This window comes from Anneissia japonica, unplaced genomic scaffold (genome assembly GCF_011630105.1).
Source record: "Anneissia japonica isolate Jap-2015-1 unplaced genomic scaffold, ASM1163010v1 scaffold287985_len465408_cov153, whole genome shotgun sequence".
Taxonomy (NCBI): domain Eukaryota; kingdom Metazoa; phylum Echinodermata; class Crinoidea; order Comatulida; family Comatulidae; genus Anneissia; species Anneissia japonica.
The window spans coordinates 356,500-367,031 of record NW_022719880.1 but is presented as its reverse complement, the minus strand read 5'-3'; the positions used below and the strand labels follow the sequence as shown (position 1 = coordinate 367,031).

General features: G+C 32.5%; 1 non-coding gene across 1 annotated transcript; it reads left to right on the top strand.

Annotated features, from left to right (window-relative positions):
- The first annotated feature begins 10,403 nt into the window (after positions 1-10,403).
- Trnal-uaa lies at positions 10,404-10,476 on the top strand. Its single transcript has one exon. It is a non-coding gene; the product is annotated as a tRNA-Leu (tRNA).
- The last annotated feature ends 56 nt before the right edge of the window (positions 10,477-10,532 follow it).

Sequence of the window (10,532 nt, the reverse complement as noted above, 5' to 3'; positions counted from 1 at the left end):
CCTCTGACTCCCCGCCTCCCCTGCTCCAGGAATTGACTTCTTCCAACTTAGGAACCCTGAATTTCATTGTGTATCAGACATAAATGGATTGCTATTTGGTGTATTTCCAAGGAATCGCTCTTGGACATATAAAATATAAACACAGTTATCATCCCCTTGATACTCCTTACTGGATCTTGTTTTTGATTACTACTGAAAGTAATATTTCTCTTTCACCTATTGTACACCTTTTTTTTATCCATTCTGTTTCCAAACGCTGCTCATTATTTTAGTGGGTTTTATATGCCTATACCAGCATCGGGGACAAAAACAAGAAAATTGACTTTTTGATATACTGGAGTCATATTCTCAACATTATAAGAATGATGGATCATTTACTGGAATCGACTTGCTGTTGTCTGAGTAAAAGTATTATAGCTACTCCGTAGTAATTTTTCTCAGTTTAAAATTTGTGACATTAACACTGGTTTTGTTATGGCAATATTCACTGACATTCCTCATAATAATTTTATTTTCTTTAGTTTCATTATATATTTTTTCCTTTTTTTATGTTGGCTTTTAAGAGTTCAGAGAATCATGCGATTTATTGCACTTTGGTGGATTGTTTTGCACAGATGACATAAATGAAATGACTGTCTTTTTATTTCTATTTTCATTTATTTATAAATAACATTTCTTGTATGTTGTAAAGAAAAGCCATTAAAAATAGACCTTTATGGCCATTAAAATTACTTACTGTTGTAATAAATATTCCTATTATTATTATTAGTAATCAGTATTATTATAAAAATTAACAGTATTATATTAGATCAATGTTATTTTTATTTTATTTGTTACTAATTGTAATAATTAGCTAATTTGATAGTTGTCACTAATTAGTATGACTCTCATACTGATGACCCTCCTACTAGTTAGTGTCGACCAACCGTCAACAACAGTCAGTCAAATAATTTTGTAGACGGTGAATAAAACTGTCAAAAATATGTTATTTTCTCCTCATACAGGTGTTATGTGAAGAGTTGGAGTATAGTGAGTTACTTGACAAGGCAGCTGAGACAGATAATCCATACAAACGAATGGTATATGTAGCTGCATTTGTTGTTTCTAGTTACAGTTCAACATACTATCGTGCACGAACTAAACCATTTAACCCAATACTTGGTGAAACTTACGAGTGTGTGCGAGAAGACAAAGGATTTAAATATGTATCTGAACAGGTGGGTTGATTCTCATAATGGTTGAGTTTTTGTGACCAGTAATTTCAGTTATTTTTTATGTTTACTTACAAAAAACAATTGCAAGTTTTTTTAACACATCTTAGATTTAAGAGTTTTCAACTTGGAAGTGTTCCTTCTATATTTGATATTAACAATATTAATATTGTATTTTCATTTATATTCATACACTTTATTGTTCTTTGTTGACCAGTTCAGATCCCAAACAATGCAAATATTATCTATTTTTAATTCATTTAGTGCTCGAGTGGAACAGAACAGTTTCGCTCATACTTGATCAAATTCAATATGATCTTCAGTCTTAGCAATAATTATGCACAGATGCAAAAAATTCAGAGAAAGAATTTGAACTGTTTGATTTGTTAATTCAATAAAGTTTTCATTAGTTCAGTCAAATTTACCTGTACAGTTGTGACATTGTTACAATAGATGAAATGCAAATGATAGAAATTACTGTATCAAATCTTAAAATGCTTAGGCCTATCTGTTTGTAAATATAGGTCTCCCAACTTCAATCAACGAATGGTTAGATCAATTTCAGTATTATATCTGGTGATCTCAATTTTTTATTTTTTTTAAATTTTTATTTTTCAGTTACCTGTCCCCGCAATAAATATTTTTGTGACATTTTAGCTTCCTTAGATCTACAAGTGCAAAGCATCTGTTTTACAGATAATTTTAGTAGCCCCTTCAATTTGGTTCTTTGCAACAATAACGACACAAACACGTTTAGACATGTTTCCGAAAATTGTGTTTAGAAGCTTTCCATTTATGCATGTTTTTCATGTTTGAGGCTGTTTGTTGAATGCCTCTAATTAAATGGTTGACTAATTATCAAGGATGTAAGAGCAGTTGTTTAAAACAAATGACATGCATTTGCCAAAGGATTATTAGGTGTCATTTTAATGATCTCTGTTCCAATAGTGTTTAAAATATAGTCCCAGTAGCATTTTATTCAAAACCATTACGCAAACTTTTGTCTTTACTATATTATTGCTGAGCCTAAACTGCTAAAGAATGCTGCTGTTGCATAAATTATTGTTACCATGATAACATACTGGTAAGTCAATCAGCCCAGGCATGCCTCTTGTGGACTTGTAGACCTCACAATCATCAATCATTTGCTTGATGGTTTGTGGCTCTCCACAGTCAGTATCATCCTCTCAAGACAGGCTCAGGTCGACACGGAACTCAACTCAACTCGTCAACATGCGCGCTCCGCACAAGTTAAATGATCTGAACCGAACTGAACGCAAATGAAAGGAACTGACAGTCACACAAATTTGTCGACATGAGTCAAGTTCAGTTCCTTTCAGTTGCCCATGTTTTTTGTGGAACTGAAAGAAACTGAAAAAGCGCGAAAAATGCCGATTTTATCCTTATATTAATCGTAATCAACATACATTAACTGAAAAAAAGTATTATATTACAATGTTTTGTTCATGGCAGATAACTTATTCTTTGTTTAAAAAAATATAGGCCTAAGCCAGATATCTATTATAAAGGAATGCGTTCGTATTTATTGCCATGGTCTTACAATAAAAATATTGAAACAAGACAGAGGTACATTTTTGTCTGGCTAAATATGGCAATTTCCGTAGTATAGAACAATTAGTATTTTCTGCATGCGCCTAGGGGCCTATTTTCAAAATCAAAATATTCTATTCTTAAGCCGCCTAGGACTAGCCTAGGGCCTATTCATCAATCAATTTCCAAAATGGCCGATTTTGACGAAGGCAATGATTTTGCTGGCAATTTTATTCAACTATGGAAAGATCACCCATGTCTGTTCTAAGTCATATAGTGATAGAACTAAAGAACGATGTTCATATTTCTATTTCCAAAATATTTCCTTTCAACACCAATGCATTACATGTATTTTGTTAGTCAGCTGTAAGAGTTAAACTTGCCAGTAAGGTGTTTGAAATGTGAAGTGATTATATTTTGGTGTCGATTATGGGCCATTAAAAGCAAAGCATCGCAGATTAGATATTTAAAAAATTAAACAACTCATCTAAATGAAACATCTCAATCTCAATACATCTCAATATTCTTTATTGTCCATTTCATATAAAACAGAAATGTAATTTGAACTGGCATACAATACATTTACAAATTAAAACAACAAAAGAAAAAGCACAACATCCATAAACACTGTTAATATAGAAGTAAATAGTTACTTAAATTGCATGATAACAATAAAAATATAAATGATTTATTCTTTAAAATTGATTATGTACAAATATGAATTCTTAGTAATTCTCATTAGTACAATTATTGCACTAATAATGAAATTTATTTTTACAGTATTAAATTATATAATTAATGTACATCATAGTGTGCATTTTTTAAAAATAATTGCACAATAATATGACTTATTTATTATAAAATACCTCATAATTACAGAAATTAATTAATTACAACTTTTTTGTACATTATAATTAGACTTTATTAATATTATATTTACAAGATTAAAATTTTACATCATTAAGATTATATAAAAAATAATTAAGGATTAAGATATCAAACAATAATTAAAATTACACACATTTATCTATTGACATTGGAGTTGGATATATAGGCTGAGTTTGGTATAAAAGAATTTCTAAAACGTTTTGTCCTTGTCCGTGGCTGGTAGTAGTCTCAGACCTGAGTTGGCTACCACAAAAAGATCATATAGGGGGTGGGTTCTATCATACATAATGCTATGATTGTCTTTTTAACTTGAAATAAATCAATATCAATTAAATTTTTACCTATCAATTTGTTTGCTCTCTTATTTATTCGATTAAGTATCTTTTTATCTTTCTGCATGATGTTACCATAGTAGCAAATGAAACAGTATGCTGCAACACTCCAAATTTACAGAGACATGAAAAAGTTTAAGTATGGTACTATCAATGTTGAGATATTTCATTTTCTTTGGTTGGCCTTACCATTCTTATTCCATTTTAATTGATCATCAATTACAAAGCCAAGGTATTTATATACAGTATTCTTCAACCCTTTCAATTACATTTTCATTAATTATAAGAGGACGTGGTGGATCTGATTTTTTTCCGAAGTCAATAAGCATTTCTTTTGTTATCTACATTCAGTTTTAAGTTGTTATTATGACACCAGTCTGCAAAATCCTGCCCTAATTTCCTATACATTGTTTTATCAAGATCCTGTGATGATGCCCAAGATGACCGTGTCGTCTGCATATTTAATTAATTAATTAATTTATTTATTTATTTAATTCTCAACCAACAGAGATAAGAACCTCCACTAACAGGTTGGAGAAAAACATATACACATAGAAGGAGACAAATAATAACTAACATCAAACAACCTTACTAATTTTAAGCTTAAACGAGGATAAACTATCATAAAAAATATCAATTTCATCAGAACAACTTAAATTATTATATGTAACATTGTAAAGGTCTAGAAATAATTTTGTTTGGTCAAGTAGTAGCCTTAGAACGATTTTCTCAAGACATTAGAGGTAATGGCTATAAGTCGGTAGTCATTTAGTTCTTTTGGCTTTTTGATCTTGGGAATGGGAGAAATAATAGAATAGGCAACAATATTTTAGTACAAATACCTATAGACAACACTCTTCGTACACTGCATTCATTAATATTTATAACATTTACTGAGGTAGGACTTCTGTCTACAGTTGAGTTAGTATTAAAAATGGGATTTCTCCTTTAAGTTTCGAAACGACTAAAAAAGTCATTTAAATTATTGGCCAAATCAACACAGCCATCGATACTGGCTCTTGCTTCTTTATAACCTGTTAATGTTTTTATTGCATTCCAGGCTGCTTTGGGGTTGTTATCTTGAAACTTGTTTTCCATTCTTTGTTTGTACTTCCTTTTATTTGCTCTAATGCAAGTGTTAATTTCCTTCTGTACTTTAATTTTAAGAGTATCCTTTGCTCTGTGTGCAATTCGCTTTTTTTGTAGTAAGGAATCCAGTGGCGTAGCTGGGGGTCAAGGGAGCATGTGCGCCCCAGGTGCCAGGTTTAGTGGGGGTGGGCGCTGAAATGGGAGAATGAGAGTAAAAAAATAAGAACTTTAAAAAAAAAAAAAAAAAAAACGAAATTGATGTATATCATCAGGCATGAATATTTTACAGTTAATAATAAGAATCTGAATGTAGGTTGTTTTTTTAGTACCGTTTTCTCTTGTTTTTTTTATCCTATTCTGTAATGACTACATGACTAAAGCTCATCCTGCCATATCTCAGAGTCACGATGAGAAAAGCGAGACTATCTGCTTTGGCACTACTTAGTATTGAGTGTGGTGAAGCAGTCAACATTGCTAACTTTGATCATGTTATTTACTGCTGATGCAAAAGCACACAAAATTCAGTTGCGAGTTTAAACAATGTTAAAAATTCAGCAACTTAGACTCTACAAGATAAATTTAGAGAATAAAGAGTACTAAGCTATATGCAACAAATACAACAGTCTTACAAATTAGGATAATGGTAAAGTTGTATACAAAGTTCCGAACATTGTAATGCAGTTTCAATAGTAAGAAACGGGTGGCGCCAGGCCCCCCTCCCTTTGGCGATAGCTTTCTCCTCCCCCCCCCCAGACCACTTTCGGAAGATTTTAAGCAACGCTCGATCACGCCCACTTTGCTCTCGTCAAGGAAATCTTCCCCTTTTTGGGGTATCCCTCCCCCGACCTTCCTCGGGAAAAGGCGCCACCCCTGGTAAGAAAGAACATGAGAGCTAGAATGGTTATTCGGGTTTAAATAATGTTATTTAGACAGTGCATGATATGGACGTATGGTACGGATTTGCTTAAAGTCTCTACAAATAATATTAATTTATTTCAAAATATAATTATAATGGGAGGGGGGGAAGGGGTGTTGTACATTTCACCAGGGAAAGTAATTTCACTGTTCCCAGATTTAACAATACGTTTTCACGTAGGCCTGCACGAAAAAAAATCCCCATCGCTTCTCATTCATACGTACGGTCTTCACTGGACTTTAAACAATAGAAAACGCGTCTGAACGATGAGTGAGCGTCTGGACGGTTCACAATCGTTCAGTCGCGTCTTGAGCAGCTAATGAATATTCATAATTTTCACTAATTAGGTCCGATGATTTGCTAGACGCGTCTGAAATAGCGTGTTGGTCTAGACGCGTCTTTGTCGTCTGAAATAATTTGGAGATCACGCCTAACTTTTACGAGCTTTGTCAGCGGAACAAACTCCTTTTGGACCAATAAAGTATTTTTTCAGTATTTCATGGCTTGCAAGAAACAATTCGAGTTTAAATGTTACAAGAATAGAGTTTATTATTTTAGTAACCTATCAAAAATTAAGTAATTTAAATAATATGGACATAAACATTAATATAGGTGGAGCAAATGTAGAAAAAGTAAAACATTGTAAGCATTTAGGTGTTATCATAGATGAAAATTTTAAATGGCATATGCAAGTTGACCATCTTAAAAATAAAATACTACCTGGCCTATACTACTTAAAGAAATGCAATAATGTTTTAATTATTGTAACGTAATTTGGGGTCGTTGCAACCAATTGCTAAAAAATAAACTTCAAGTGCTACAAAATAGAGCTAAAAAAAAGCTGCTAAGATAATAATGCGAACATCTAGATATGACTCCAGCTCACAAGCACTAAGAGACTAAATTGGCTAAATCTGGAAAAGAAACAATATCACAGGAGAGCAGTAACTATGTATATAAATAACAAATAACTTGACACCATCCTACTTAAGAAACAGATTTAATGAACGCGAACAAATTTACAATACTAGATCCAAAGACATTTTAAGCATTTATAAACCAAAAACTGAATGTGAGAAAAGAAGTTTTTCCTACTATGGTGCCAATATCTGGAATAATCTAAATTATATAAACCCAAATGCAATAACTGCCTCTAACATAAATATATTTAAAAGATTAATAAACAACCAACTAATAGAAAACTAAAAATAATAATAGATATTGTATAAAACAACTTGCAGCTCTTCTTTCACAAAGTTACTTTTTAGTACTTTGAAATAAAAATGTACAGTATACATTAACTTTTCTTCCTAAATAAAACCAATTTTTAGTTTTTAAATTGCACAATGTAATTTTGTGTACATTAATTTCATTTTTGTTGTAACTTTTGTACCGTACATACAGTAGATCTTTTCATAACATGTAGTATGTTAATTTAGTTTTGTTATTATATACAGTATATTACTATACTTTTGTATTTTTTATTGTTATATAAATTTGTATTTTGTTGATGTTAAGTGAAAACGGCCTTGCTAAAAACACATTTTTTGTGAATCAGGTTTTTCCGTTTGAAAATAAAGTTATTATTATTATTATTATTATTATTATTATTATTATTATTATTATTATTTATTATTATTTATTATTATTATTTATTATTATTATTATCATTATTATCAGGTCTCGCTACCATACAAAACAGCAAAGGGATGACAAACTCAGGTAGCAAAGACTCTCTGACTTAATTTTCCTACAGCACATGACGCAGCTTGTATGCATGCAATGATCTCTGCGAAAGCTTGCATCCTTGCTTTACACCATTGTTGTAGTTGATTGACTGTGACAGCTCACCATCTATAATCAACCTGGCTTGCACATCTAAATACGACTTCTGGATGATGCCGATAAATTTTGCTGGACAGCCTAGCTTACCAAGAATCTTGTAAAGGAGGTCACGATTTACATTGTCAAGGGTTTTAGTAGAGTCAATGAAAGTAATGTGTAAGTCTCTCCGCTGTTCCTTACTTTTCTACATTACCTGCCTCAGAGTGAAGATGCCATCAATTGTGCTTCTGCTGCTTCGATATCCAGATTGCGACTCAGGATATATCTTCCCTGCCAACAGTTGTAGATGCTGCAGAAGGATGTCAGCAAAGATTTTACCACCAGAACTGAGCTACGAGATCCCATGGTAGTTTCTACACTGACTTCTGTCGCCCTTCTTATACAATATGCATGTGTTTGTGTCTAGCACATCAGGGGGAAAATCCAGTGTGTCCCAGGATGGGTTGAAGATGGCAAGTAGAGGAGTTTTGAGGCTGCTTCCTCCATGAACAAGGACCTCTGGCAGTATGCCATTTGGCTGGACTAACTTTGGTGTTTCCAAAGGCCTTTTGAACTTTCATTTTGACAGGTTCATCAAATTAATTCCATAACAATTGGTTGCTGCTCAGGCTTATCAAGTATGTCAAAATCCACATCAGTTGGTTGGTTAAGCAGCTCATCAAAGTGTTCCACCCATCTGTCCTGGATTTCAGCAGTGGGTTAAAGAAGCTTGCCACATTGGGTCTTAACTGGATGCACTCTTTTGGATTTAGGGCTGTACACAGCATTGATTGATAAATAAAACTCCCTTTGATTCTTTTGCTGAAAGTGTTGTTCTACTTCATCTGCTTTTTGCTAAAACCATTTTTTCTTTCGAATTTCTTCTCTAAGTGCCTTTTTGTCACCACTTAGTTTTTTGTCTTTCAGGAGCTGTTGAATAGCTTCATCTTTGTCATCATACCAGTCTTCACTTCTTTTCTTCTTTCTACCAAAGACATGTTTGGCAGCACTTTTTGAGAATGGTCTTGAGTTCATCCCAATCTAAGAATTGTTCTACTAGTTAATGTAGTGTCTGGCTTAGTTTGTTTCCTCCTTGATTTAATCTTAGACAGGGATGCAATGAAGGCATACGTTTTTACAGGTTATCGAGCTAGTAGCATGCAACCAAGGTAGGCTGTCAGTTTTTTTTAATGTACCGAAGATACTATGTTATTGTACAGTGACAGCTGGCGACTCACCTCGGTATCCGTGAAAATTATTAAGTTATAATCACATTACCTATTATTATTATGAAGTGTTGTAAAATTGTATTAAAATTTCAATAATATGCCACATTAACCTTACCTTAAACAGCCTTAAATCCATTACCAAAATGATGACGTCATAAATCTGCACATTTCTGGAATCTACCATTTCTTAATTCTCCTAGCGTTGTAGAATACGATAGTTTAACAAAACAGTAAGATCGTATGCTAAGAAATACTTATATTTTTATTATCATTATTTATTGATTTGAACTTAATGTACTTTGATTATTCAGAAGACACTGTTATTAACACTGAATATTATGATGAAGATAAATTTATTTCTAAATTTAGTCAATCCAACTTAAACACTAATTTTTCTATATTTGGTTTAAATTGTAGAAGTATGGTCAATAAGTTTGATATGATTTCTAACTACATAAACTCACTTGACCACATATTTTCTGTCATTGCCTTGTCTTAAACCTGGTTAACTAAAAAAGACAATACAAACCTGTATCGGTTACCTGGCTACAGCATGATCCACAAAGATAGAAATAACAGAAGAGGTGGTGGAGTAGCATTTTATGTCACTAACAAATTACGCTATATCATTAGAAATGATCTATCAATTTGTATAGAATCGGGACATCAAGTTATATGTGGTATACTTTATAGGACCCCTACAAACTGCTTTCATAAATTTAATGAAGAATTATCAAACGTAATGCAAAAAATAAATTTAGAAAGAAAAAAATGTTACCTAACTAGAGACCATAACATACTGTAAATCTACTTCACCAATCTTCTGATAACACTGTCCTTTTCTAATTTATTTCAGCCTATAATATGCAGTCCCACTAGATTATCTGATAATTGCGCTTCTATAATTGACGATATTTATCGTAATAGCGACTCTTGTACAATGCCCCTTGAAAGTGGAATTCTTATCACTGATATATCGGACCATTTTCCCATATTTTGTGTGGATACAATGGAAAAGTATAACAAAAAATGCTCTCGATATATATATATATATATATATATATATATAAACGTGAATATTCCCCTAACCAAATTGATTGTTTTGTACAAGAGCTACAAAATAACCAATGGAATGATGTTTTAAACGGAAATGATGCAAATGACATATATCAAATTTTTATTAATATTTTAAATAATGCAATTGACAGATTCTTTCATGAAAAAGATTGCGAATTAAAGCAAATAAACTACAATCCCCTTGGATTACAGAGGAAACAGCAAAGGCATGTACCTATTTGTTTCTAGCCGTACCTATTGTGTAATAGAGTGTATCTGGTGGTATTTGAATCTGTTCAACCATGAAGCCTCCGTGGTCTAGTGGTTATGACACTCGCCTTAACAGCGAGAGGTCGCAGGTTCGAGTCCCGCCAGAGGCATTTTATTACGCAATTTCTTTATTTACAGGACTACATTCGTTGAGAGCTATGCTACA